The following is a 27,794-nucleotide window of genomic DNA, read 5'->3' as shown; positions in this document are numbered from 1 at the left end:
GCTATACGAGGTGGGGGGCCACCCACACACACGGACACAAATATCCCACTGGATGTCAACCCAGAATTTAGAGCCGGAGCTCCGACTCCACTTGCCGGGACTGTCTGGAGCGGGGTTTGAAACCCTACCCCGTCTGGCCCAGCGGCGGGGATGCTACCGCTACGCCAAAGGCCCACTTCGATTAGCAACATGAAATGGCTGGAATGAGCACAATTCACGGCATTAAAAGAACTCACAATTGAACTGATGATGACCTCAGCAATCTCCTCAATGAGGTGGAGGCGCAGCGCCTGCTCATCATTGGTAATGAGAAGTCCAAGGCGCCGCAAAAAGGACAGATGATAGCTTGGTCTTTCAAGTGGCAGCATAGGGCTCCAGTCACGGGGAGGGAAAAGGCGCAGGAAACGTATGGGTGTCACCTTTTGCGCGGAGTGGGCCTTTTGCGTAGCGGTAAGCATCCCCGCCGCTGGGCCAGAAGGAGTAGGGTTTCGAACCCCACTCCAGACAGTCCCGGCAAGTGGAGTCGGAGCTCCAACTATAAATTCTGTGTGGACATCTAGCGGGATACTTGCGTCCGCGGGTGTGGGTGGCCCCCCCTCAGATGGGTTGTGGGAGCCCGTAAAACCCTCGCGCCATAGGACTAACCACCCTAATGGCTGGTATGAAGATGATTATGGTCACGGAAGGAGCGTTAACGTGGCCAGAAATCCTTCCACCACTTCATACAGTTCCCGAAAGGGAACAGTGTGAGGATAGGTACGACGATGACCTCTTGCGCAATGCACCTCCTTGGACCCTCAGTCGCAGATGCGAGGGGGCAAATCGTGCAATTGTTAAATTCTTCATTTTATTGACATGTAAAATGTTGTGTATGCTGTTTTCATTGAAATGTTTATTTGTGACTGAAAGGATATGTAACCTTTTCCTTTAAACAGTGCAGCCTGTAGTCAGTTTGAAAAAAATTAGTAACTTTTATTGGAGCCAAAGTATTTTTACAACTATTTGAAAATTAGAACATAGCTAGTTTCCACCTTGAATGTCTTTATTGCACTAAGAAAACAGAAAAAGTCACTTTAAAATGTTAACACATTTTTTTCTGAACTATTCATGTTTACAAATGTTTGAAAAGCAAGAAATAGCTAGCTAACATTTTAAAGTTATAAACTATCTACATCAAAACTGACCCTGAAAACTGTTTTATGATGCAATAAAAGTTCACTGCTTCACTTTAAATTGTGTCGGCTCCTTTCTTTGCCTTGTGGGGGGAGGGGGAGGAACAAGGCGCCACTAGCTCGTGAAGGTGTTGGCTACTAGCAGTTCCCGGGCATTTTTCTCGCTCACAGGCCTCCTGCTTACACAGACGTCCTTGCAAGGAAGAAATGGAAAGAGTTGTTAAAGTAATTTTAATGAAGTGACTGGCTAGAAAATCACCCCAGCCGATGGCAGGAGAAACGCATTATCTTCTTGGTAATACATCATACCCGCCTGATCAATTTCACAGCCCAAGATGATTTTCCAATAAGTTACTTTCTCTGAAAGTCATAATTAAATACATACATTCATACACATAAGTAAAAGAATATATACATACATACATATACGTAAAGGAATATATACGGACATACATACATATTACTGATGAAAAGTTTCTTTCTTAAAAATGTTGGAAATGTTACATTACTCATTTTACAACAGTCATTTTCACATTTAATAAACACAGCAAATTCAATTCACACAGCCACAATTGCTCCTTCTACCTACAGTACTGAAAACCGGTTTAAAAAAAAAAAATTAAACTTTAAAACTTACCTCAGCTTTTCTTAAAATAACTTTCCTCCCTTTCCCAAACAAAAATATTGCCTTTCAGAAGCTCCACGATAAAATATATCTTCCTCCGCAGCCTCTGGAGCAACTTTACTCATGCTTTTTTCATGTGTAAGTTGGAAGGACTTAACCTCACTGAAAGCATGAATGAAACCGGCGAATTTTACTGCGCACGCGCTGCCTGTGCAGTCGCACGTGTTCTGCCTCTGATCCCCTTCGTTCAGAGGACAGGAAATGCCGGTTTTCCCCGCATGCGCTGTGCATGCTGAAAACTGGCATTTCCTCCGGCCAGACGCGTGAGTACCCCAACCGTACTCACGCGTTTGGAACGGAATTACTGGGCCAATATACCTGGACCCAGAGTGGTTTGTGTGGTCACGGACTGTTTTACTGATACACAATATACCTGGACCCAGAGTGGTTTGTGTGGTCACGGACTGTTTTACTGATACACAATATACCTGGACCCAGAGTGGTTTGTGTAGTCACGGACTGTTTTACTGATACACAATATACCTGGACCCAGAGTGGTTTGTGTGGTCACGGACTGTTTTACTGATACACAATATACCTGGACCCAGAGTGGTTTGTGTGGTCACGGACTGTTTTACTGATACACAATATACCGATACCCAGAGTGGTTTGTGTGGTCACGGACTGTTTTACTGATACACAATATACCTGGACCCAGAGTGGTTTGTGTGGTCACGGACTGTTTTACTGATACACAATATACCTGGACCCAGAGTGGTTTGTGTGGTCACGGACTGTTTTACTGATACACAATATACCTGGACCCAGAGTGGTTTGTGTGGTCACGGACTGTTTTACTGATACACAATATACCGATACCCAGAGTGGTTTGTGTGGTCACGGACTGTTTTACTGATACACAATATACCGATACCCAGAGTGGTTTGTGTGGTCACGGACTGTTTTACTGATACACAATATACCTGGACCCAGAGTGGTTTGTGTAGTCACGGACTGTTTTACTGATACACAATATACCGATACCCAGGGTGGTTTGTGTGGTCACGGACTGTTTTACTGATACACAATATACCGATACCCAGAGTGGTTTGTGTGGTCACGGACTGTTTTACTGATACACAATATTCCTGGACCCAGGGTGGTTTGTGTGGTCACGGACTGTTTTACTGATACACAATATTCCTGGACCCAGAGTGGTTTGTGTAGTCATGGACTGTTTTACTGATACACAATATACCGATACCCAGGGTGGTTTGTGTAGTCACGGACTGTTTTACTGATACACAATATACCGATACCCAGAGTGGTTTGCGTAGTCATGGACTGCTTTACTGATACACAATGACCCAGAAATTCGGGTCGGGGGCTTCCCGCGGGTGCAAGCCCCCGACCTGCACTTACCTTGCGTGCCGGCAGTTGAGCTCTGGGCTCCCGTGGAATTCCGCTCCGGGGCCTGCTCCAACTCCCGGCGCGCTGTGCTTGCATGTCCGAGGGGTGTAGTTAGTGCGATGCATCCCCTGGGATCACATGAGCTATGGGCAGCCAATCAGAGGAGGGAAAAGCCCATTCATAAGATTGACAGGAAGACCTGTCTAAACTTATGAATATACGGGCCCCAAAATAACAGTAAACCTTCAAATAATTTTTTTTTTTAAATCACACTTTTTAAAAAAACTATAAATTACATTAAATAACTATTTTAAACAATAATTTAAATTTTTGAAAAAAATAATTTTATAAAAAAACGGGGCTAAAAATAAACTTACCTTGCTTTAAAGTATTTAAAAATAATAAACCTGTGGAAAAAATGTTTTAATTTTAATTAATTGACCACTTACCTTTTAAAATGCAGGCCTTACGCCTGGTTTTTACAGTTCTAAAATCTAAAGACTTACCCTCACGGAAAAACCTGTAAAAAAACTTAAGTTCAAAGCGCACGCGCAGACTCCCGCGCGCACTCGTTCGACCTGTGAACCCCTTGACGGATGCTGTAACTTAACAATCAACAGGTGTTTACTGGAGTAGGGTAGTCTCAAGACTGGGGGTACAGAGGCATGCTCAAGGCTTATGTACAGGTGTGGTCACTGCCGGTACTACAGTATATAGGAGCTGTAAAAGTAGTTCTCTCTTAAAGATACATACACTACAATTCCTCCCCTTTTAGATTAGTAGTACCCATAATATTCAAATAACAATTAACACTTTAACATGCACATTAAACAACAATAGTCCATTTATAGATTCAGTCTTTGGGGCGGCTCCCTGATCCTTTAGAGATAGCGCCTTTCGTGCGGTTCTTGTTCTTGGTGTGGAGGCGATTCTGGCCCCTTTTCGTCGGTTAGTTCATCGGTTTCCACTGCTACTGGTTCTGAGGTAGATGCTACCGGTATGTCGGGTTCATCCCCAGGTACGCGAGCCTTGGGGTTGACTCGTTCCTGTGACGCTAAGATCTGATCGACGTGGCGTCTCACAATGTTCTCCCCGACATCCACTGTGTACATTAATGGCCCCTGCCTTGTGCATATCGTTCCGGGTTGCCATTTCTCTGTTCGGTAGTCACGGGCTGTTAAGTCCGTGAATGATTGAGACATGGACCAGCAGGAGTGAAAACAAACAAGTCTTTACTGGTGGAAGTCAACAGTGAAAACTAACAAACAGAGGCTCTCTAGCGCCTTTTATACAGGGGTGGTCACTGCCGGTACTGCAGTCTGAGAACAGTTATTCTCTTAAAGGTGCATACACAACAATTCCTCCCCTTTTAGATAAACAGTACATAACATTCATTTAACAACTAAATGATAACGAATTACAATCACAATTACTGTTGCTAGATACATTGGTTAAGTTCAAGTAATTATAAGTTCAGTCTTTGAGGAGGTTTCCTGATTCTGTCTGGATAACGCCTCTTTGGGGTATTAGGTTCTTCTGGCAATGTTGCGTCGGGATCAATGTCTTTGTTTGGTTCATCTGCTTCCAATATTACCGGTTCTGCGGTAGCTGCAATTGGAAAACCAATTTCATTACCAGGTGTATCAGATCGTGGTGTGGAGTTGACGTTTTCCAGTGACTCTAGAATCTGGTCAGCATGGCATCTTACAATGCTCTCCCCAATGTCCACGGTATACATGAGAGGTCCTTGTCGTGTACAAATCGTTCCTGGCTGCCATTTCTCAGTGCGGTAGTCCCGGGCCAAAACTGGTTGACCTATCTTAAAACTCCTGGTCGGCCTTTCATTCATATTCTGAAACTGCCTGTTCTCCACATCTCTTCGGACGTTTGGCTTAACCAAATCCAAGCGGCATCGTAGTCTTCGATTGAAGAACATCATGGCTGGAGTTTGGTTGGTAACCGCATATGTCGCATTCCGGTAGGCAAACAAGAAGTTGTCCACCTTGTGTTGTAGGGGTATATCTTCATTACACATTGCCTTGATAGCCTTCTTGAAAGTTTGGACAAACTTCTCGGCCAATCCATTAGTGGCTGGATGATATGGGGCAGATGTGTAATGCTTAACGCCATTGTTCGTTAAGAACCTCCGGAACTCTTCAGACACAAACTGTGGTCCATTGTCAGAGCAAATCTGTTCAGGCAGCCCATTCCTGGTGAATATGGTTTGCAAAACTGTGATAGTTTTTTCCGTGGTGGTTGAGGACATTTTTATTACCTCTGGCCACTTTGAATGTGCATCCACCACAATTAAAAACATCGAGTCCATGAAGGGACCAGCAAAATCAATGTGCACCCGTTGCCATGGAGATGAGGGCCACTCCCATGGATGCAGAGGAGCTTGTGGTGGGGCGTTTTGGACCTTCTGGCATCCTGCACAGCTCTTGGTCATCTCTTCGATTTCTCTATCAATTCCCGGCCACCACACAAACGCTCTGGCTAAGTTCTTCATTTTTACCCCACCCAGATGACCCTCATGAAGCTCATTGAGTACTCTATCCGTCAACTTAGGTGGAATTACTACTCTGGATCCACACATCAAGGTCCCTCTGCACACTGACAGCTGTTCTCTTCTCGGCGAGAATGCTGGCAGCAGTGGTTCGCCATGTGCTAGCCATCCATTCACCGTTAAATCATAGACCCGTGATAGTGTCGGGTCATTCCGTGTTTCCTTTTCTATGTTTGCATTCGTCACAGGGAGACATTCAACTATGGTCAAGTGGAATAACTCCATTGGATCCACTGCAAGGTATTCTTCTTCCACCATCGGCAACGGTAGGCGTGACAATCCATCAGCATTTCCATGCTGTTTAGTTCCTTTGTACTCGATGTCATATTGGTGTGCCCCTAGGAAAAGGGACCATCTCTGCAGCCGTTGTGCCGTCATTATCGGTATGCCCTTCTGAGGGTTGAAAATGGAGACAAGAGGTTGATGATCGGTTAGTAGAGTAAATTTTTGACCGTGCAGGTAGTGATTGAACTTCTTCACCCCCCACACTAGGCTGAGGGCCTCAGTCAATCTGAGCGTAGTTACGCTCAGCAGAAGTTAACGAGCGTGACGCAAAAGCTATCGGCCTCTCTAACCCATCAAGGAACTTATGTGACAGTACCGCCCCAATGCCGTAGGGAGACGCATCACACGCCAGTCTGATCGGCAGTGCTGGGTTGTAGTGAGCCAATACTTCCCTTGAAGTGATTAAGTCCTTACTCTTCTGAAAAGCACGCTTACAATCATCGCTCCATTTCCATGCTAAACCCATTCGCAGCAGGGCGTTTAGTGGGTGCAAAATTGTCGACAAATTCGGCAAAAACTTATGATAGTAATTCACCAATGCGAGGAATGACCTCAGTTGCGACACATTTTCAGGCGCTGGGGCCTTAACAACCGCTTCAATTTTGTCAGGGGACTTATGTAACCCCTCTTCATCAATCACGTGGCCACAATACGATATCTGTTTCTTAAAAAATTCGCACTTGGGGCGGTTGGCTCGCAGCCCATGTTCCCGTAGTCTAGTGAGCACCTGTTCTAAGTTGTTAAGCTGTTCACTGTCATCTTCACCTGTTACAAGGATGTCGTCCAAGTAACACTGAGTCCCCGGAATCCCTTGCAGGACTTGTTCCATCGCTCTTTGCCATATCGCCGGAGCCGATGCTACTCCAAATACCAATCGATGATACTGGTAAAGACTTTGTGAGTGTTTATGGTGAGATACTTCCTAGAGGACTCTTCAACCTCCATCTGCAAATATGCTTGTGCTAGGTCAATTTTTGTATAGCGCTTCCCTCCAGACAGTGAGGCGAAGATGTCTTCTATCCTTGGAAGAGGATATTGTACTGTGTGAAGGACAGGGTTCACCGTCACCTTGAAATCCCCACAGATGCGAATCTTCCTTGGCTCTCCGGACTTATTGCTTAATGTTTTCTTCATGACAGGAACGATGGGTGTCGCCCACTCGCTCCAGTCGACCTTAGACAACACGCCCGCCTTCTCCGGATTCTCCAGCTCTGCCTGGACGGCTGGGCGAATTGCATATGGTACCGGTCTTGCTTTGAAAAACTTGGGAACTGCATTCTCTTCTATTTTTATCGAGGCGGTTACGCCTTTAAGCGTGCCCAGTTCTTGTTGAAATACCTCTTTGGCGTTAGTTAAGATTGTTGACAATCGTCTAGGAGTGACGTCTTCATCTTTTTTACCGTCCACCATCATTGCATGAATGGAATAGCAACCCAAGTTTATCTTCCTGATCCATTCCCGTCCCAATAACGGTGGTCCACCATTTGGCAGTATGTAGAGTTACAATTTCCGTATTTTCTTGCCATTGTATTCGACAGGCACCCTTATTTTTCCTCTGGGGTATACTTTTTGCCCCGTATATGTCGTCAAGACGATGGATGTCTCTCTCAAGGGTATGTGTGAAAATAGCCGCTCGTAGTCTCGTCGATTCATGACGGTTAGCGCTGATCCTGTATCCAATTCCATTTTAACTTGGGACCCTGCTATAGTGAGGGTGACCAAAATGGTTTGGTGATCCTCTTTTGCGATTACATTGTGAAGTTTGAGACAGCTGAGTCTCCTGTTCTCGGATTCACTCTCGCTCATCTGGTCTTCGGAACTCCTGTCCGTCATCTTTTGTACTTTCTTGTACTGTTCCTTAGTAGCCTTTTTGTTGTCGCTGGTCTTCTTCCCAGACCTGCAAACTCGTGCAATGTGTCCAATCTTCCCGCATTGTTTGCGTATTTTGTCTTTGGACCAGCAGTCCTTCTGGTCATGGTTAGTTCTGCCGCAGCGATAACATTTTGCAAATCCCCATGACATTTCGTGGGTGCGTATTCCTGTGGTTTTTGTTGAATTTCTGCAGCTCCCATGGCTGCTGCTTCATACGATACTGCCACGCTGAAAGCCTTATCTAGCGTCAGCTCTTTTTCTGAGAGTAACTTCTTCTGTGTTCCTTCACTCAGGAGTCCACAGACAAATTTGTCCCGTAGGGTATCTGCCAGTCCTGCTCCGAACTGGCAGTGCTTTGATAGCTTGCGTAGTTCTGTAAGATACTCAGCATTGCTCTCATCTTTGTGCTGAATTCACCTGTGGAATTTAAATCTTTCTGCTATCAACAGCCGTGCAGGGTTTAAGTGTTCCTGTAGGACAGCAACAATTTTGTTAAAACTCTTCGCCTTCGGTTTGGCTGGAGTAATCAGGTCCCGCAATAGGCCGTACGTTCTAGCGCCCATTAAGTTTAGCAATATCGATGCCTTTTCCCCTCCGCTATTTCGTTTGCCTCGAAATATACCTCGACTCTTTCCACATACGTGGTCCAGTCCTCTAATGTATTATCAAAAGCAGTGATACAGCCAGTCTTCGGCATCTTGCAAATCTAAAATGGCGCCTCCCGCGCTTTGCCTTCTTCCCCGATTTAACAAAATGGCGCCTCCCACGCTTTGCCTTCTTCCCCGCTGTTGTTAGCGCTGCTTTCCACGGTTTCTTGCGCGTTAAATATTGATTCTTTTTCTTTTATTATTTTCCCGTCGTGGAGCGGACCCTCTGGGAGACTTCCCTCCCTCTTCTTAGGTCCGAACGCTGCCCGGCTTCGAAGTACCGGCCGCGCCCTGTGTGCTCCACCCTCTCTCTCTCTCTTTGCCTCCCGAGTCGCTGCCCGGCCCCGTTGAAAAGCCACCCGATCGAGCTTCAGCCCGCCGCAGCCCAGGAAGGATCAGAGCACTACCTGCCACCAGCCCGACTAGCTGGGAAACCACAGACTGGTGAATCGAACCTGGCTCTGGACAGTCTCTCCTGCAAGTTTTCAAACCGATGATTGACGGTCGACGCCCGTTTCTCGAGTTTCTTTGGACTCCATTTTTTTTTCTTTCTTCTGGCTCCTACCTTCAACAACGTCGTCTGAGGTGCTGCCGAGTTGCAGGTAAGTTCGTTTCTTACTCGTCGCCAGTGTTAAGTCCGTGAATGATTGAGACACAGAGCAGCAGGAATGAAAACAAACAAGTCTTTACTGGTGGAAGTCAACAGTGAAAACTAACAAACAGAGGCTCTCTAGCGCCTTTTATACAGGGGTGGTCACTGCCGGTACTGCAGTCTGAGACCAGTTATTCTCTTAAAGGTACATACACAACACGGGCCAAGACTGGTTCTCCTACGTTGAAGCTCCTTGTCGGCTTCTCATTGATGTGCTGGAATTGTTTATCCTCAACATTTCTTCGCACATTTGGTCTGAGCAAATCCAGACGAGATCTCAACCTTCGGTTAAAGAACATCATGGCCGGGGTCTGGTTGGTAACTGCATGTGTCGCATTTCTGTAGGCTAATAAGAAATTGTCCACCTTATGCTGCAGTGGAATTTCATCGTCGCACATGGCCTTTATCGTCTTTTTAAAGGTTTGTACGAACCTCTCAGCCAATCCATTTGTGGCTGGATGATACGGGGCGGATGTGTAATGCCTTACGCCATTCCTTCTCATAAATTTCCGAAACTCTTCAGACACAAACTGTGGTCCATTATCAGAGCAAATCTGCTCTGGCAAGCCATTCCTGGCAAATATGGTCCGTAGGACTGCAATCGTTTTCTCTGTAGTGGTTGAGGACATTTTTATCACCTCAGGCCTTTTCGAGTGAGCATCCACTGCTATTAAGAACATTGAGTCCATGAATGGACCAGCAAAATCAATATGCACCCGTTGCCATGGAGAGGAGGGCCACTCCCATGGGTGTAGAGGGGCATGTGGTGGTGCATTTTGGACCTTCTGGCATCCTGAGCAGCTCTTGGTTAGGTCCTCGATTTGTTGATCGATTCCCAGCCACCACACATAAGCCCTAGCAAGGCTTTTCATTTTCACCCCTCACAGATGACCTTCATGAAGCTCATTTAGCACTCTCTCCCTTAACTTGGGTGGAATCACCACTCTGGATCCACACATCACTGTCCCCTGGCATACTGACAGCTGTTCTCTTCTGGATGAGAATGCTGGCAACAGTGAGTCGCCATGTGTTGGCCATCCCCTCACCGTCAAATCATATACCCGAGACAGCGTCGGATCATTGCGGGTCTCCTTCTCTATATCCGCGTTAGTTACTGGCAATCGTTCAATTATTGACGAATAAAATATCTCGATAGGGTCCACTGCTGGTGCTTCCTCCACAGTAGGCAGTGGCAGGCGTGATAGCCCATCAGCGTTTCCATGCTGTTTCGTGCCTTTATATTCTATTTCATATTGATTCGCCCCTAGAAACAGGGACCATCTTTGTAACCGTTGTGCAGTCATCACCGGAACGCCCTTCTTTGGATTAAAGATGGAAACAAGTGGTTGGTGGTCAGTCAGCAAGGTGAACTTCTGCCCATGCAGATAGTGGTTGAATTTTTTTACTCCCCATACTAGGCTGAGGGCCTCCCTGTCAATCTGGGCATAGTTGCGCTCGGCTGAGGTTAGTGACCGAGACGCAAAGGCTACTGGCCTCTCCAACCCGTCTGGGAATTTGTGCGACAGCACCGCTCCAATACCATAGGGTGATGCATCACATGCCAAACGAATTGGTGGTGTTGGGTTGAAATGGGCCAACACCTCTTTTGATGTCAAGAAGGCAAACGGTATGCTGGCCTTCATAGCAAAAGGGTTAGAATACAGGAACAGGGATACCTTGCTGCAGCTGTACAGGGCACTGGTGAGACCACACCTCGAGTACTGTGTACAGTTTTGGTCGCCTCATCTGAGGAAGGATGTTCTTGCCATGGAGGGGGTGCAGCGGCGATTCACCAGGCTGATACCAGGAATGGCGGGAATGACCTATGAGGAGAGACTATGTAGTTTAGGGATGTACACACTGGAGTTTAGAAGATTGAGAGGGGACCTCATAGAAGTGTATAAAATTCTGACAGGTCTAGACAGACTGGATGCAGAAGGAATGTTTCCCTTGGCGGGTGAGAACAGAACTAGAGGACATAATTTAAGGATAAGGGCTAAACCATTTAGGACAGAGATGAGGGGGAATTTCTTCACTCAGAGAGTGGTGAACCTGTGGAACTCATTGCCACAGAGGGCAGTGTACGCCAGCTCATTAAATATATTTAAGAGGGAATTAGATATATTTCTACGGGCAAAAGGGGTTAAGGGTTACGGAGAGAAGGCGGGGACGGGATACTGAATTAAAAGATCAGCCATGATCTCATCGAATGGCGGAGCAGGCACGAAGGGCCGAATGGCCTACTCCTGCTCCTATCTTCTATGTATCTATGTATGTGATCAATTCTTTGCACTTCTGGAAAGCTCGTTTATGTTCGTCATTCCACGTCCATGGTACCCCTGTTTGCAGTAGGGTGTTCAGTGGGTGTAATACCGTAGACAAATTTGGTAAGAACTTATGGTAGTAGTTTACCAGCCCGAGGAGCGACCTCAGTTGTGACACATTTTCCGGTGCTGGAGCCTTGGCTACTGCCTCAATCTTTTCAGGGGACTTATGTAACCCTCTTCATTGATAACGTGGCCACAATACGAGATCTGCTTCTGGAAAAACTCGCACTTGTGGCGATTAGCTCGTAGCCCATATTCCTTTAATCTGGTGAGCACCTTCTCCAGGTTGGCGAGGTGATCACTGTCATTTTCGCCCGTGACCAGGATGTCGTCCAAATAACACTGGGTCCCTGGAATCCCTTGCAGGACTTGATCCATCGCCCTTTGCCAAATAGCCGGAGCTGATGCTACCCCGAACACCAGCCGGTTGTATTGGTAGAGACCTTTATGAGTGTTGATCGTGAGGTATTGTTTCGAGGCTTCTTCTACCTCCATTTGCAAGTACGCCTGGGCTAGATCAATTTTGGTGAAGCGTTTACCTCCAGATAGCGAGGCGAAACTATCCTCAATTCGTGGAAGCGGATATTGTGCCGTGTGAAGGACTGGGTTCACTGTCACCTTAAAATCCCCACAGATGCGTACCTTCTTTGGTTCCCCAGGCGTATTACTGAACAACCTCTTCATTACAGGAACGATGGGTGTAGCCCACTCGCTCCAGCCTACTTTGAACAGTACTCCTGAACGTTCCAACCCTTCCAGCTCTGCTTCGATGGCTGATCGGATCACATAAGGCACTGGTCTGGCCTTAAGAAACTTTGGGCTTGCATTTTCCTCTATTTTAATCGTTGCTGTTATGCCTTTTAGTGTTCCGAGTCCCTCCTGGAACACTTCTTTTGCGTCAGTTAGCATTTTTGACAGTCGTCCAGGTGTGACGTCGTCATCCTTTTTGGCCTCAACCTGCAGTGCCTGTATGGAATGCCAATCTAATTGTATCTTCCAGGTCCATTCACGTCCTAGTAGTGGTGGTCCCCCATCTGGCAATACATATAAGTCCATTTTAGGTATTTCCTGGCCTTTGTATATCACTTTCACCCTTATTTTTCCTTTGGGGTAGACTTTTTGCCCCGTGTACGTCTTCAAGACAATCTCTGTAGCTTTCAAGGGTATATGTGGAAATAGCCGCTTGTAGTCCCTTTGGTTTATGACTGTTAGGGCTGATCCTGTGTCCAATTCCATTTTCACTTGGACTCCGTCTATTTTGAGTGTAACCCAGATAGTCTGGTGATCCTCCATTTTGGTTACCTTATATAGTTTCAGACAACCCAGCTCCTTGCTTCCGGATTCTGTATCACTCTTCTGTTTGTCTGAACTACTGTCCATCACCTTATGTACCTTTTTGTACTCCTCCTGTGGAGATTTCTTGCTGTTGGTTTTCTTCCCAGACCTGCAGACTCTTGCTATGTCCTGCTTTTCCACACTGTCTGCACACTTGGTCCTTGAACCAACAATCCTTCTGGTCGTGTGTTGTTCTGCCGCAGCGATAACACTTCCTGTTCCATAGGACATTTCATTGGTGCCATATTCTTGCGGTCTCCATTGTATCTCTGCAGCGCCCCTTGCGGCTGCTTCGTTTGATACTGCCATGTTGAAAGCCTTGTCTAGCGTAAGATCCTTTTCTGATAGAAGCCGTTTCTGGGTTCCTTCACTTTGAAGCCCACACACAAACTTGTCCCTTAACGTATCTGCTAGTCCCACTCCAAACTGGCAGTGTTTCGATAGCTTGCACAGTTCCGTTAAGTACTCAGCATTGCTTTCGTCGTTATGTTGGTTCCTTTTATGGAACTTAAATCTTTCTGCTATCAGCAGCGGTGTGGGATTTAAGTGGTCCTGTAGGATTTCTACTATGCTTTCGAAATTCTTATCCACGGGCTTCTCTGGAGTTATTATGTTTCGCAGTAACCCATAAGTTTTTGCACCCATGGAATTTAACAAAACCAGTGCTTTCCTAGCATCTGGCACTTCATTCGCCCTGCAGTACACCTCAATACATTCCACATATGTCGCCCAATCTTCGACTTCATTGTCAAACGTAGAGATACTGCCACTCTTCGGCATCCCTGGGTGTGAATTAACTGGACAAAACGGCGTCTCCCACGCTTTCCCTTCTTCTCCGCTGGCACAAAATGGCATCTCCCGCGCTTTCCTTTCTTCCCGCGCTCACCCTTCTTCTCCGCTGTGGCTTCTAAAAATGGCATCTCCCGCGCTCTTCCTTCTTCTCCGCGGCTTAATGGCGTCTCCCGCGCTCTCCCTTCTTCTCCCCGCGGACACTGTTCAGCCCTTGAGCTCTGGCTGTGCTCTGTGCATTTTTTGTTTTTTTTTCTGTGCGCCTTTCCCGCTTCCGCCGCTTGGTCCTGAACCCGACTGCTGCTTTACCCTCTCTCTCTCCGTTTTGTTTTTCCTCGACGCCGCTCGGTTTTCAACCCCCGGCTGCGCCCTGTGTGCTTCACCCTCTCTCTTTCCCCGTCGACGCTGCTCGGCTTTTCTCTGCCGTCGGTCGGCTCCTGCCGCCGCTGTCCGGGAAGGGTCTGCACTGTACCTGTTGTCAGTCTGTTGCTGATCGTCGTGGCTGGGGAACCAAGCCCGACTCTCCACAGCCTCCCCTGCGATGTTCACTTTCTGCCGGACGACTGGGCGGTTGCTCGCGGTCGACGCCCGTGCTTCTGGCCTCGACTTTCTTCCACCGCCCTCCCGGAGCCAATCCTCGAAGGGAAATGCAGAGTTGCAGGTAGATTCGAATCGACACTCGTCGCCACTGTTAGATCCATGATTCTGAGAGTATGATGTTTTTCAATAACTACACGGATGCTGTAACTTAACAATCAACAGGTGTTTACTGGAGTAGGGTAGTCTCAAGACTGCGGGTACAGAGGCATGCTCAAGGCTTATATACAGGTGTGGTCACTGCTAGTACTACAGTATACAGGAGCTGTAAAAGTAGTTCTCTCTTAAAGATACGTACACTACAGATTTGAACTCACGTCTGCGGATCATTAGTCCAGGCCTCTGGATTACTACTAGCCTGACCACTCTCCTACCGTTCCCATCACTGTGTGTGGAGGAAATATTCCTCTGTGGCAGAACCACTGAATGACTCTAGCTAACTGTATATAATTCTCTTTAACGAGGTTCTAACACCAGCCTAAACCTGTACCATTGTGTTAGGCATTACTGTGCTTTGTATATAGAGTTTGCATGTACGGGGCATGGCCCCTTTAAGAGCGCGGGAAATCGCAGGCAAACGCGATGACATCATGTCGCAAACCACGGGACTGCCCAGTCAGTCCTCGTGGCATCTCCGTTGAGTAAAGACCTGTTTAATCATTCTCTGGTGTCGATCTCAGTTATTCGTAGGAATTCGTTAATTCCTACATTGGTGACCCCATTTTTGTGAACATTTTCACATAAGAAGAGCACAGCATGGAAGCGAACGCCGGTTCCCTAAAGCTACCGCAGTTCTGGGAGCAGCAAGCGCCCTCGTGGTTTATTCAGGTCGAGGCCCAGTTCGCCCTGAGGAACATCGATGCGGATCAGACTAAGTATCTTTACGTGGTCTCTGCACTCGACAGCTCTACCACTTCTCGGATCGTCAGCCTCCTCGAAAAACCCCCAACGGAGCGCAAGTATGAAACCCTCAAGGCGCGGTTACTGCAGGTTTTCGGGCTCACAAAATCGGAGCACGCCCGTCGATTACTCGCTATGCCCGGGCTCGGGGACTCCAAGCCTTCAGAGTTGATGAGCCAAATGCTCACACTCCTGGGCTCAGAACGGGAATGTTTCCTATTCTGCGAGATTTTCCTCAGCCAACTGCCTGAACAGGTACAAGCTGCCCTGGCCAGATCTGAAGTTGAAGACTGCGCAATACTCGTTGCAGAGGCTGACAAAATTTTTGCTGTAACTCGGCAGTACTGTGCCGCCACGAGGCACCCATCCCCCGCAGACACCGCCCCAGCTCGTCCGCCTGCTGGGCTGTGTTTCTACCACGCGCAGTTCGGCACCAAAGCGAAGTGTTGCCGCCCTCCCTGCAGTTTTCCCCCCAAAAAAAACCAGCGACTGACACTGCGACCACCGAGGAACGGGTCTAACGGGCAACCCGCAGCCGCGATGGCGATCGGCAACGCGGGAAAATTGCTCTTCATCACCGATACTCTCTCCGGTCGTCGTTTTCTGTGCGACACCGGAGCGCAGTGCAGCATTTTACCTGCGTCCGCCCTCGATGTGCAGATGGGGAATCACGGCCCCGCCCTTGAAGTGGCCAATGGCGGAACAATTCGGACTTTCGGCAGACGGCGAGTGGAGTTGTGCCTCGGGGGGCAACGTTTTCACTGGGAGTTTGTTACGGCCAAAGTTTCCCAGCCCCTCCTCGGCGCGGATTTCCTGTGCGCCAACAGCCTCCTGGTCGACGTTAGGAACCGGCAGCTGATCAATGCAGCAACTTTTAATTCTCTTCAGTGTTACCGCAGTAACACTACGTCACGCACCATCTCCTGTGCGTTCCCGACTCCTGATGAGTTCGCTCGCCTACTCAGCGAATTCCCCGACCTGACAAGACCCACGTTCTCCTCCACAGCCACGAAACATGGTGTGGAACACCACATCACCACCAACGGCCCACCGGTCTACGCGTGGGCCCGGCGCCTAGAACCTGGCAAGCTGGCGGTCGCAAAGGCGGAGTTCGCAACCATGGAACAGTTAGGGATTATTCGCCAGTCGAATAGTCCCTGGTCTTCACCCTTCCATATCGTCCCAAAGCCTGGTGGCGGATGGCGGCCATGCGGCGACTATCGACGACTAAACGACGCCACCACTCCTGATCGGTACCCGATTCCCCATATCCAGGATTTCTCTGCCCATTTGGCAGGGAACACCATGTTCTCAAAAGTCGACCTCGTCCGGGGTTACCACCAGGTCTCAGTTCATCCACAAGACGTCCAGAAGACCGCAGTCAACACCCCATTCGGCCTCTTCGAGTTTTTACGGATGCCTTTTGGGTTGAAGAACGCCGCCCAGGCTTTCCAATGCCTGATGGACTCCGTGCTGCGGGACCTCAAGTTCCTCTTCATCTACCTGGATGATATTCTAATTGCCAGTCCTACTAAGGAAGAACATACCTGTCACCTACGCACCCTTTTTCGACGCCTCAGCCAGCACGGCCTGATTATCAACTCGGCCAAGTGTCAGTTTGGCCTGCACCAACCTGACTTCCTGAGGCATTGCATCACCTAAGTGGGAGCGGTTCCTTTACCTTCGAAGGTAGAGGCGGTGACATCCTTTCCATGCCCGCAGAACATAAAGGCCCTGCAGGAATTCCTAGGCATGGTAAGCTTTTACCACTGTTTCGTGCCTAAGGCAGCACTATTCAAGGCCCTCAAGGGCAAGACTGGCAAGAACCCGGTAGACTGGACGGATGACATGGCCCGAGCATTCACCGACACCAAAAGCGCCTTAGCCAACGCGACTATGCTGGCGCACCCGCTGCCAGGAGCCACCATCGCCCTCACCACCGACGCATCGGACTACGCAGTCGGTGCCATGCAACAGCGGTGGGTGAACGGGACGTGGCAGCCGTTGGCATTCTTCAGCCGTCAACTACGGCAGAACGAGAAAGCATACAGCACGTTCGACCGGGAGTTGCTCGCCCTTTTTCTGGCCATCCGCCATTTTCGGTTCCTTCTGGAAGGATGTCCTTGCACCACTTTTGTGGACCATAAGCCGCTGACCTTTGCAATGTCCAAGACCGCCGAACCGTGGTCAGCCCAACAGCAGCGTCAACTGACATACATATCCGAATTCACCACGGATATACGACACGTGGCCGGTAAGGACAACCTGGTGGCAGACTGCCTCTCCCGCGCGATCGTCAATACGGATCATTTGGGCATCGACTATGCCCTCATGGCAGCGGACCAAGCCTCAGACCCGGAAGTCCAAGCTTACCGAACGGCCATCACTGGCCTCCAGTTGGCCGACGTCAAGTTCCATTCGGCAGGTACCATGCTGTTGTGTGACGTCTCTGTACAGGATCCTCGCCCTATCGTGCCGGTCGTCTGGCACCGCAAAGTGTTCGACGCCATACATGGGTTGTCACACCCTGGAATGAAGGCCTCTCAGAAACTGATGTCAGCGAAATTTGTATGGCATGGCATGCATAAGGATGTCCGCGACTGGGCCAACACCTGCGTGGTCTGCCAAAAGGCCATAGTACAGCGCCACATCAAAGCTCTGTTGGCCGCCTTCACAGTTAGGGAGTGACATTTTGACCGCGTCAACGTGGACCTGGTAGGACCACTCCCACCCTCCCATGGTTTTTTGCGCATCCTGACCATGGTGGACCGCACCACCAGATGGCCGGAGGCAGTCCCCCTGTCATCCACTACTTCGGCGGACGTGGCCAGGGTGTTCATTTCCTCCTGGATCGCCCGTTTCGGAGTACCAGCTGATATTTCGTCAGACAGGGGACCGCAGTTTTCCTCCGAACTCTGGAATGCAGTGGCCCAAGGGCTCGGTGTCAAATTACACCGCGCCACAGCCTAACACCCACAGGCGAATGGCCTCTGCAAACGCTTCCACCGGTCAATGAAGGCCGCCCAGACAGCCAGTCTCCAGGATGCTGGATGGGCAGACAAGCTTTCGTGGGTCCTGTTGGGCCTTCGCACGGCCCCCAAAGAAGACCTTCCTCTTCATCAGCGGAGCTGGTGTATGGTCAGCCGCTGCGGGTCCCAGGGGACTTCCTACCAAGATTGACGGAGCAATGGTCTGCGTCTGCCCAGCTTGCTAGTCACCAAGAGGTGGCCAGATGTTTCGCACCGGTGCCCACTTCGCACCACGGGCCGCAGAGGTCACACGTTCCCATGGAGCTTCACAAGGCTGAATACGTCTTTATTCGCCGTGACGCGCATAGGGATCCACTCAAGGCCCCATATACCGGTCCCTTCCGCGTGTTGGAAGAAGGGGACAAAACCTTCACGGTAGATGTCGGTGGTAAACCGGACCACGTTTCGGTCGACTGCTTAAAGCCAGCACATTTGGACCTCGACCGCCCCGTCGAGACAGCACAACCGCCGAGAAGGGGTCGGCCACCCGTCGTCGTTACGGCAGACCAAGTGCGTCCGCCCGCCAGACCGCCAGCCGCCCAGCAGCCTCCGCCTCGAGAGTACAGGAGTTGTTCTGACAGGCTCGTCAGACCCCCTCACCGTTTGACTTTGTCCGTTAAAGCGAATTCTGGGGAGGCGCATGTGGCAGAACCACTGAATGACTCTGGCTAACTGTACATAATTCTCTTTAACGATGTTCTAACACCAGCCGAAACCTGTACCATTGTGTTAGGCATTACTGTGTTTTGTATATAGAGTTTGCATGTACGGGGTGTGGCCCCTTTAAGAGCGCGGGAAAACGTGGGCAAACGCGATGACGTCACATCGCAAACCACGGGGCTGCCCAGGCAGTCCTTTTGGCATCTCCGTTGAGTAAAGACCTGTTTAATCGTTCTCTGGCGTCGATCTCAGTTATTCGTAGGAATTCGTCAATTCCTGCACCTCCAGTGCTCCAAATTAATATTTGCAAGAAGTAATCATTGAGAATGTTAAATATTTCATTCATCCTCCACATCACTCCCATTTGAGTGTCTTATGGCCAGAGCACTGTACAACTGGAAGCGGTGTTGTTGTGCAGATTCATGCTCAAAACTGGCTGACTGTAAAACATCAAGATCACTAAACCATGTTTATTTACAGAATGTTAATCTTTTATTTTTAGACAGTCCGTCTAATCCGTCTCATGGCTATGAATTCTTTGTAAGCAATTGCGCAATGTTCAAATTGTAAACTGCTGAATTGCAAAAGTCAACTTGCTGATAAAAAACAGTTAAAGCAGTCCTGTCTCTGACAAATCCGTCTCTGTCATATCCCTCTCCCTGCAAAATACCTCTCCCTGCAAAATACCTCTCCCTGCAAAATCCCTCTCCCTGAAAAATCCCTTTCCTTGCTATTCCGCTCTTTGGAAAGCACCTCTCTCTGCAATCCCAACAATTGCTATTCCTTTCTCTGTCGTTACGCTATCTGCACTACGTAAAACGTTAAAATCTAGGTTGAACAGTAATGAGTAACTGGGCAATGTCGAATTTGTAAACTGCTGAATTGCAAAAGACAACTTGCTCCTAAAAAAGTTACAGCAGTCCTGTCTCCGTCAAGTCTCTCTCTCTCCACTATCTCTCTCAGCTATCTCTCTCTCTCCACTAACTCTCTCTCCACTATCTCTCTCCACTATCTCTCTCTCCACTATCTCTCTGCACTATCTCTCTCTCCACTATCTCTCTCTCCACTATCTCACTCAACTATTACACTCTCCACTATCACTCTCTCCACTATCTCTCTCCACTATCTCTCCCTCCACTATCTCTCTCTCCACTATCTCTCTGCACTATCTCTCTCTCCACTATCTCTCTCTCCACTATCTCTCTCAACTATTACACTCTCCACTATCACTCTCTCCACTATCTCTCTCCACTATCTCTCTCTCCACTATCTCTCTCTCCACTATCACTCTCTCCACTATCTCTCTCTCCACTATCTCTCTCTCCACTATCTCTCTCTCCACTATCTCTCTCCCCACTATCTCTCAACTATCACTCTCTCCACTATCTCTCTCTCCACTATCTCTCTCTCCACTATCTCTCTCTCCACTATCTCTCACTTCACTATCTCACTCTCCACTGCCTCTCTCTCCGCTATCTCTCTCTCCACTATCTCTCTCTCCACTATCTCTCTCTCTCCTCTATCTCTCTCTCCACTATCTCTCTCCACTATCTCTCTCTCCACTATCTCTCTCAACTATTACACTCTCCACTAACACTCTCTCCACTATCTCTCGCTCCACTATCTCTCTCTCCACTATCTCTCTCTCCACTATCTCTCTCCCCACTATCTCTCAACTATCGCTCTCTCCATTATCTCTCTCTCCACTATCTCTCTCTCCACTATCTCTCTCTCCACTATCTCACACTTCACTATCTCACTCTCCACTGTCTCTCTCTCCGCTATCTCTCTCTCCACTAACCCTCTCTCCACTATCTCCCTCTTCACTATCTCTCTCTCCACTATCTCTCTCTCTCCACTATCTCTCTCTCCACTATCTGTCTCTCCACTATCTCTCTCTCCACTATCTCTCTCCACTATCTCTCTCTCCACTATCTCTCTCTCCACTGTTTCTCTCTCCACTATCTCTCTCTCTCCACTGTTAAGTCCGTGAAAGATTGAGACACGGACTAGCAGGAGTGAAAACAAATAGATCTTTACTGGTGAAAGGCATAAACGAAACTAAACAACAGAGGCTCTCTAGCGACTTTTGTACAGGGGTGGTCACTGCCAGTACTGCAGTCTGAGACAAGTTATTCTCTTAAAGGTACATACACAACAATTCCTCCCCTTTTAGATAAACAGTACATAACATTCATTTAACAACTAAATGATAACGAATTACAATCACAATTACTGTTACTAGATACAGCGGTTAAGTTTAAGCAATTATAAGTTCAGTCTTTGAGGAGGCTTCCTGATTCTGTCTGGATAATGCCTCTTTGGGGTAATAGGTTCTTCTGGCAATGTTGAGTCGGAATCAATGTCGTTGTTTGGTTTCTCTGCTTCCAATATTACCGGTTCTGCGGTAGCTGCAATTGGAACGTCGATTTTATTACCAGGTGTATCAGATCGTGGTGTGGAGTTGACGTTTTCCAGTGACTCTAGAATCTGGTCAGCATGGCGTCTTACAATGCTCTCCCCAACGTCCACGGTATACATGAGAGGTCCTTGTCATGTACAAATCGTTCCTGGCTGCCATTTCTCAGTGCGGTAGTCCCGGGCCAAAACTGGTTGGCCTATCTTAAAACTCCTGGTCGGCCTTTCATTCATATTCTGAAACTGCCTGTTCTCCACATCTCTTCGGACGTTTGGCTTAACCAAATCCAAGCGGCATCGTAGTCTTCGATTGAAGAACATCATGGCTGGAGTTAGGTTGGTAACCGCATGTGTCGCATTCCGGTAGGCAAACAAGAATTTGTCCACCTTGTGTTGTAGGGGTATATCTTCATTAGACATTGCCTTGATAGCCTTCTTGAATGTTTGGACAAACCTCTCGGCCAATCCATTAGTGGCTGGATGATATGGGGCAGATGTGTAATGCTTAACACCATTGTTCTTTAAGAACCTCCGGAACTCTTCAGACACAAACTGTGGTCCATTGTCGGAGCAAATCTGTTCAGGCAGCCCATTCCTGGCGAATATGGTTCGTAAAACTGTGATAGTTTTTTCCGTGGTGGTTGAGGACATTTTTATTACCTCTGGCCACTTTGAATGTGCATCCACTGCAATTAAAAACATCAAGTCCATGAAGGGACCAGCAAAATCAATGTGCACCCTTTGCCATGGAGATGAGGGCCACTCCCAAGGATGCAGAGGAGCTTGTGGTGGGGCATTTTGGACCTTCTGGCATCCTGCACAGCTCTTGGTCATCTCTTCGATTTCTCTATCGGTTCCCGGCCACCACACAAATGCACTGGCTAAGTTCTTCATTTTTACCCCACCCAGATGACCCTCATGAAGCTCATTGAGTACGCTATCCGTCAACTTAGGTGGAATTACTCCTCAGGATCCACACATCAAGGTTCCTCTGCACACTGACAGCTGTTCTCTTCTCGGCGAGAATGCTGGCAGCAGTGGTTCGCCATGTGCTGGCCATCCCTTCACCGTTAAATCATAGACCCGTGAAAGTGTCGGGTCATTCCGTGTTTCCTTTTTTATGTTTGCATTCGTCACAGGGAGACATTTGACTATGGTCGAGTGGAATAACTCCATTGGATCCACTGCAAGGTCTTCTTCTTCCACCATCGGCAACGGTAAACGTGACAATCCATCAGCATTTCCATGCTGTTTAGTTCCTTTGTACTCGATGTCATATTGGTGTGCCCCTAGGAAAAGGGACCATCTCTGCAGCCGTTGTGCTGTCATTATCGGTACGCCCTTCTGAGGGTTGAAAATGGAGACAAGAGGTTGATGATCGGTTAGTAGAGTAAATTTTTGACCGTGCAGATAGTGATTGAACTTCTTCACCCCCCACACTAGGCTGAGGGCCTCTCTGTCAATCTGGGCATAGTTACACTCGGCAGAAGTTAACGAGCGTGACGCAAAAGCTATCGGCCTCTCCAAACCATCAAGGAATTTATGTGACAGTACCGCCCCAATGCCGTAGGGAGATGCATCACACGCCAGCCTCATTGGGAGTGCTGGGTTGTAGTGAGCCAAGGGGGGCACGGTGGCATAGTGGTTAGCACTGTTGCCTCACAGCACCAGGGACCCGGGTTCAAATCCGGCCTCGGGCGACTGTCTGTGTGGAGTTTGCACATTCTCCCTGTGTCTGCGTGGGTTTCCTCCGGGTGCTCCGGTTTCCTCCCACAGTCCAAAGATGTGCGGGTTAGGTTGATTTGGCTATGTTAAATTGACCCTTAGTGTTAGGGGATTAAATACGTGGGGTTACAGGGATAGGGTGGGATATGTGTCGGTGCAGGCTCGATGGGCCGAAATGGCCTCTATCTGCACTGTGGGAATTCTGTGAATTCTGTGTGTAATACTTCCTTTGAAGTGATTAAGTCCTTACTCTTCTGAAAAGCACGTTTACAATCATCGCTCCATTTCCATGCTACCCCCGTTCGTAGCAGGGTGTTCAGCGGGTACAGAATTGTCGACAAATTTGGCAAAAACTTATGATAGTAATTCACCAACCTGAGGAATGACCTCAGTTGCGACACATTTTCAGGCACTGGGGCCTTAACAACCGCTTCAATTTTGTCAGGGGACTTATGTTACCCCTCTTCATCAATCACGTGGCCACAATACGATATCTGTTTCTTAAAAAATTCGCACTTGGGGCGGTTGGCTCGCAGCCCATGTTCCCGTAGTCTAGTGAGCACCTGTTCTAGGTTGTTAAGGTGTTCACTGTCATCTTCACCTGTTACAAGGATGTCGTCCAAGTAACACTGAGTCCACGGAATCCCTTGCAGGACTTGTTCCATCGCTCTTTGCATATCGCCGGAGCCGATGCTACTCCGAATACCAATCGATGATACTGGTAAAGACCTTTGTGAGTGTTTATGGTGAGATACTTCCTAGAGGACTCTTCAACCTCCATCTGCAAATATGCTTCTGCTAGGTCAATTTTTGTAAAACGTTTCCCTCCAGACAGCGAGGCGAAGATGTCTTCTATCCTTGGAAGAGGATATTGTACTGTGTGAAGGACAGGGTTCACCGTCACCTTGAAATCCCCACAGATGCGAATCTTCCTTGGCTCTCCGGACTTATTGCTTAATGTTTTCTTCATGACAGGAACGATGGGTGTCGCCCACTCGCTCCAGTCGACCTTAGACAACACGCCCGCCTTCTCCGGATTCTCCAGCTCTGCCTGGACGGCTGGGCGAATTGCATATGGTACCGGTCTCGCTTTGAAAAACTTGGGAACTGCATTCTCTTCTATTTTTATCGAGGCGGTTACGCCTTTAAGCGTGCCCAGTTCTTGTTGAAATACCTCTTTGGCGTCAGCTGAGATTGTTGACAATCGTCCAGGAGTGATGTCTTCATCTTTTTTACCGTCCACCGTCATTGCATGAATGGAATGCCAATCTAAGTTTATCTTCCTGATCCATTCCCGTCCCAATAACGGTGGTCCACCATTTGGCAGTATGTAGAGATACAATTTCCGTATTTTCTTGTCATTGTATTCGACAGGCACCCTTATTTTTCCTCTGGGGTATACTTTTTGCCCCGTATACGTCGTCAAGACGATGGATGTCTCTCTCAAGGGTATGTGTGACAATAGCCGCTCGTAGTCTCGTCGATTCATGACGGTTAGCGCTGATCCTGTATCCAATTCCATTTTAACTTGGGACCCTGCTATCGTGAGGGTGACCCAAATGGTTCGGTGATCCTCTTTTGTGATTACATTGTGAAGTTTGAGACAGCTTAATCTCCTGTTCTCGGATTCACTATCGCTCATCTGGTCTTCGGGGCTACTGTCCATCATCTTTTGTGCTTTCTTGTACAGTTCCTTAATAGCCTTTTTGTTGTCGCTGGTCTTCTTCCCAGACCTACAACTCGTGCAATGTGTCCAATCTTCCCGCATTGTCTGCATATTTTGTCTTTGGACCAGCAGTCCTTCTGGTCATGGTTAGTTCTGCCGCAGCAATAACATTTTGCAAATCCCTGTGTCATTTCGTGGGTGCCGTATTGCTGTGGTTTTTGTTGAATTTCTGCAGCTCCCCTGGCTGCTGCTTCATACGATACTGCCACGCTGAAAGCCTTATCTAGCGTCAGCTCTTTTTCTGAGAGTAACTTCTTCTGTGTTCCTTCACTCAGGAGTCCACAGACAAATTTGTCCCGTAGGGTATCTGCCAGTCCTGCTCCGAACTGGCTGTGCTTTGATAGCTTGCATAGTTCCGTAAGATACTCAGCATTGCTCTCATCTTTGTGCTGAGTTCCCCTGTGGAATTTAAATCTTTCTGCTTTCAACAGCGGTGCAGGGTTTAAGTGCTCCTGTAGAACAGCAACAATTTCATTAAAACTCTTCGCCTTCGGTTTGGCTGGAGTAATCAGATCCCGCAATAGGCCGTACGTTCTAGCGCCCATTAAGTTTAGCAATATTGATGCCTTTTTCCCCTCCGCTATTTCATTTGCCTCGAAATATGCCTCGACTCTTTCCACATACGTGGTCCAGTCCTCTAATGCATTAGCAAAAGCAGTGATACAGCCAGTCTTCGGCATCTTGCAAATCTAAAATGGCGTCTCCTGCGCTTTGCCTTCTTCCCCGATTTAACAAAATGGTGCCTCCCGTGCTTTGTCTTCTTCCCCGCTGTTGTTAGCGCTGCTTTCCACGGTTTCTTGCGCGTATTCTTTTTCTTCTATTATTTTCCCATCGTGGAGCGGACCCTCTGGGACACTTCCCTCCCTCTTCTTAGGTCCGAACGCTGTCCGGCTTCGAAACACCGGCTGCGCCCTGTATGCTCCACCCTCTCTCTCTCTCTTTGCTTCCCGACTCGCTGCCCAGCCCCGTTGAAAGGCCACCCGATTGAGCTTCAGCCCGCCGCAGCCCAGGAAGGATCAGAGCACTACCTGCCACCAGCCTGATTAGCTGGGAAACCACGGACCGAGGAACCCAGCCTGGCTCTGGAACGTCGCTCCTGCAAAGCCTTGAACCCGATGATTGACGGTCGACGCCCGTTACTCGAGTTTCAATGGACTCTATTTTTTTTTCTTCCGACCTTCAACAACGTCGTCGGAGCTGCTGCCGAGTTGCAGGTAAGTACGTTTCTTACTCGTCGCCAGTGTTAAGTCCGTGATTGATTGAGACACGGACTAGCAGGAGTGAAAACAAATAGATCTTTACTGGTGAAAGGCATAAACGAAACTAAACAACAGAGGCTCTCTAGTGCCTTTTATACAGGGGTGGTCACTGCTGGTACTGCAGTCTGAGACCAGTTATTCTCTTAAAGGTACGTACACAACATCCACTATCTCTCTCTCTCCACTTTCTCTCTCTCCACTATCTCTCTCTCCACTATCTCTCTCTCCATTATCTCTCCCTCCACTAACTCTGTCTCCACTATCTCTCTCTTCACTATCTCTCTCTCCACTATCTCTCTCTCCACTATCACTCTCTCTCCACTTTCTCTCTCTATCCACTATCTCTCTCTCCACCATCTCTCCCTCCACTATCTCTCTCTCTCCACTCAATTCAATTCAATTCAATTCAATTCAAATCGCTTTATTGGCATGACAAGGTACATCTTATGTTGCCAAAGCATCGAAAAACATTTATGATTGAACACATAAACGCAGATCTATCCATACAGTGTATAAACAGAAATATCCCTGAGTGTATAAATATACATTCATATAATTTGTATATACTTTTTTCTTAGATTTAATGGTTGTCCCTCTGTTTATGGCAAGCTGTAACATAGTGTGCCACTAAGGTTACACAATTTCTCTGTTCCCCTAGTAGGTATGGGAGTTTTTGGTCGTCATTCAAATTTCTGAATTCAGGGCATATTTTTGTGAATTTTGGGTAGAAATTCTCCCTTATGCCCTGATATTTTCCATAAGCTGTGAGGAAGTGCATCTCTGTCTCGACCACTCCCTGACTGCAGTGAGAGCATATCCTGTTCTCTCTTGTCAGCCAGGTCTGTCTGTGTCTGCCTTTTTCGATAGCCAGGCTATGCTCACTAAGTCTGTACATAGTCAAGGTTTTTCTCAATTTGCTATCTTTTATCATGGTCAGGTATTCAGCCATGTTGTATTGTCTGTTTAGGGCCAAGTAGCAATTGAGTTTGTTTTGGGTTTTTGTTGTTTCTGCCCAATATGACAGATATTTTTCCTTTTGCGTAGTGACAATTGTGTTGGGTCGAATTCTCTGTGCTATGAAGTCACTTTCCTGGGGCTGGTTATTGTTAGTAGTGTTAGTAGTTACTTCACTGAGTCCCAGGACTAGTTGACTGAGGGTATTCTTCTTTATGATCCTCTCTTGGCATTTCAGGGCTTCGTAATGATAGCAGTGGGGGTTGCTCATTTTTAGGTGTTTCCAAAATTTGGTGGCTCTTTTTTGGATAGTAATTATTAATGGATATTGGCCTAGTTCTGCCCTGCATGCATTGTTTATGGTTTTCCTTTGATTCCGGAGGATACTTTTACAGAATTCTGCATGTAGGATCTCAATTGGGTGTTTGTCCCATTTTGCAAATTCTTATTGTGTTAGTGGTCCCCACACCTCACTGCCATAGAGTGCAATTGGTTCAATTACTGATTTGAAAATTTTGAGCCAAATGCTAATTGGGATTTCCATTTGGATTGATTTTTTAATGGCATAGAAAGCCCTTCTTGCTTTCTCTTTCAGTTCATTCACAGCCAGATGAAAATTTCCCATAGAACTGATTTTTAAGCCCAAGTATGTGTAGTTAGTGGTTTGTTCAATTTTAGTTGTTCCTAGTGCGAAATTTATTATGGGTCCCTGATGTCTGGATCTTTGCTGGAACACAATAACTTTGGTTATTTGGGGGTTTATTGTCAGGGCCCAGGTCTGACAGAACGACTCTAGTAGATCCAGGTTCTGCTGTAGACCCTCCTCAGTTGGTGAGAGCAGAACCA

General features: G+C 47.8%; 1 long non-coding RNA gene across 1 annotated transcript in view; it reads right to left on the bottom strand.

Moving 5' to 3' along the window:
• Nucleotides 1-765: 765 nt before the first annotated feature.
• The window catches only part of LOC147105954 (uncharacterized), a 130,252-nt gene continuing 103,223 nt past the window's right edge, over nucleotides 766-27,794 (bottom strand). Inside the window, exon 3 of the long non-coding RNA XR_015081302.1 lies at nucleotides 766-1,365. This is a non-coding gene — a long non-coding RNA (uncharacterized LOC147105954). The remainder of the gene's footprint in view (nucleotides 1,366-27,794) is intronic.

The sequence above is a fragment of the Somniosus microcephalus genome, chromosome 16 (assembly GCF_052327205.1).
Source record: "Somniosus microcephalus isolate GS21.2 chromosome 16, FLI_Smic_1.0, whole genome shotgun sequence".
NCBI classification, from domain to species: Eukaryota; Metazoa; Chordata; class Chondrichthyes; order Squaliformes; family Somniosidae; genus Somniosus; species Somniosus microcephalus.
Note: the sequence above shows the minus strand (reverse complement) of the source record. Positions and strands in the feature narration are given on the sequence as shown.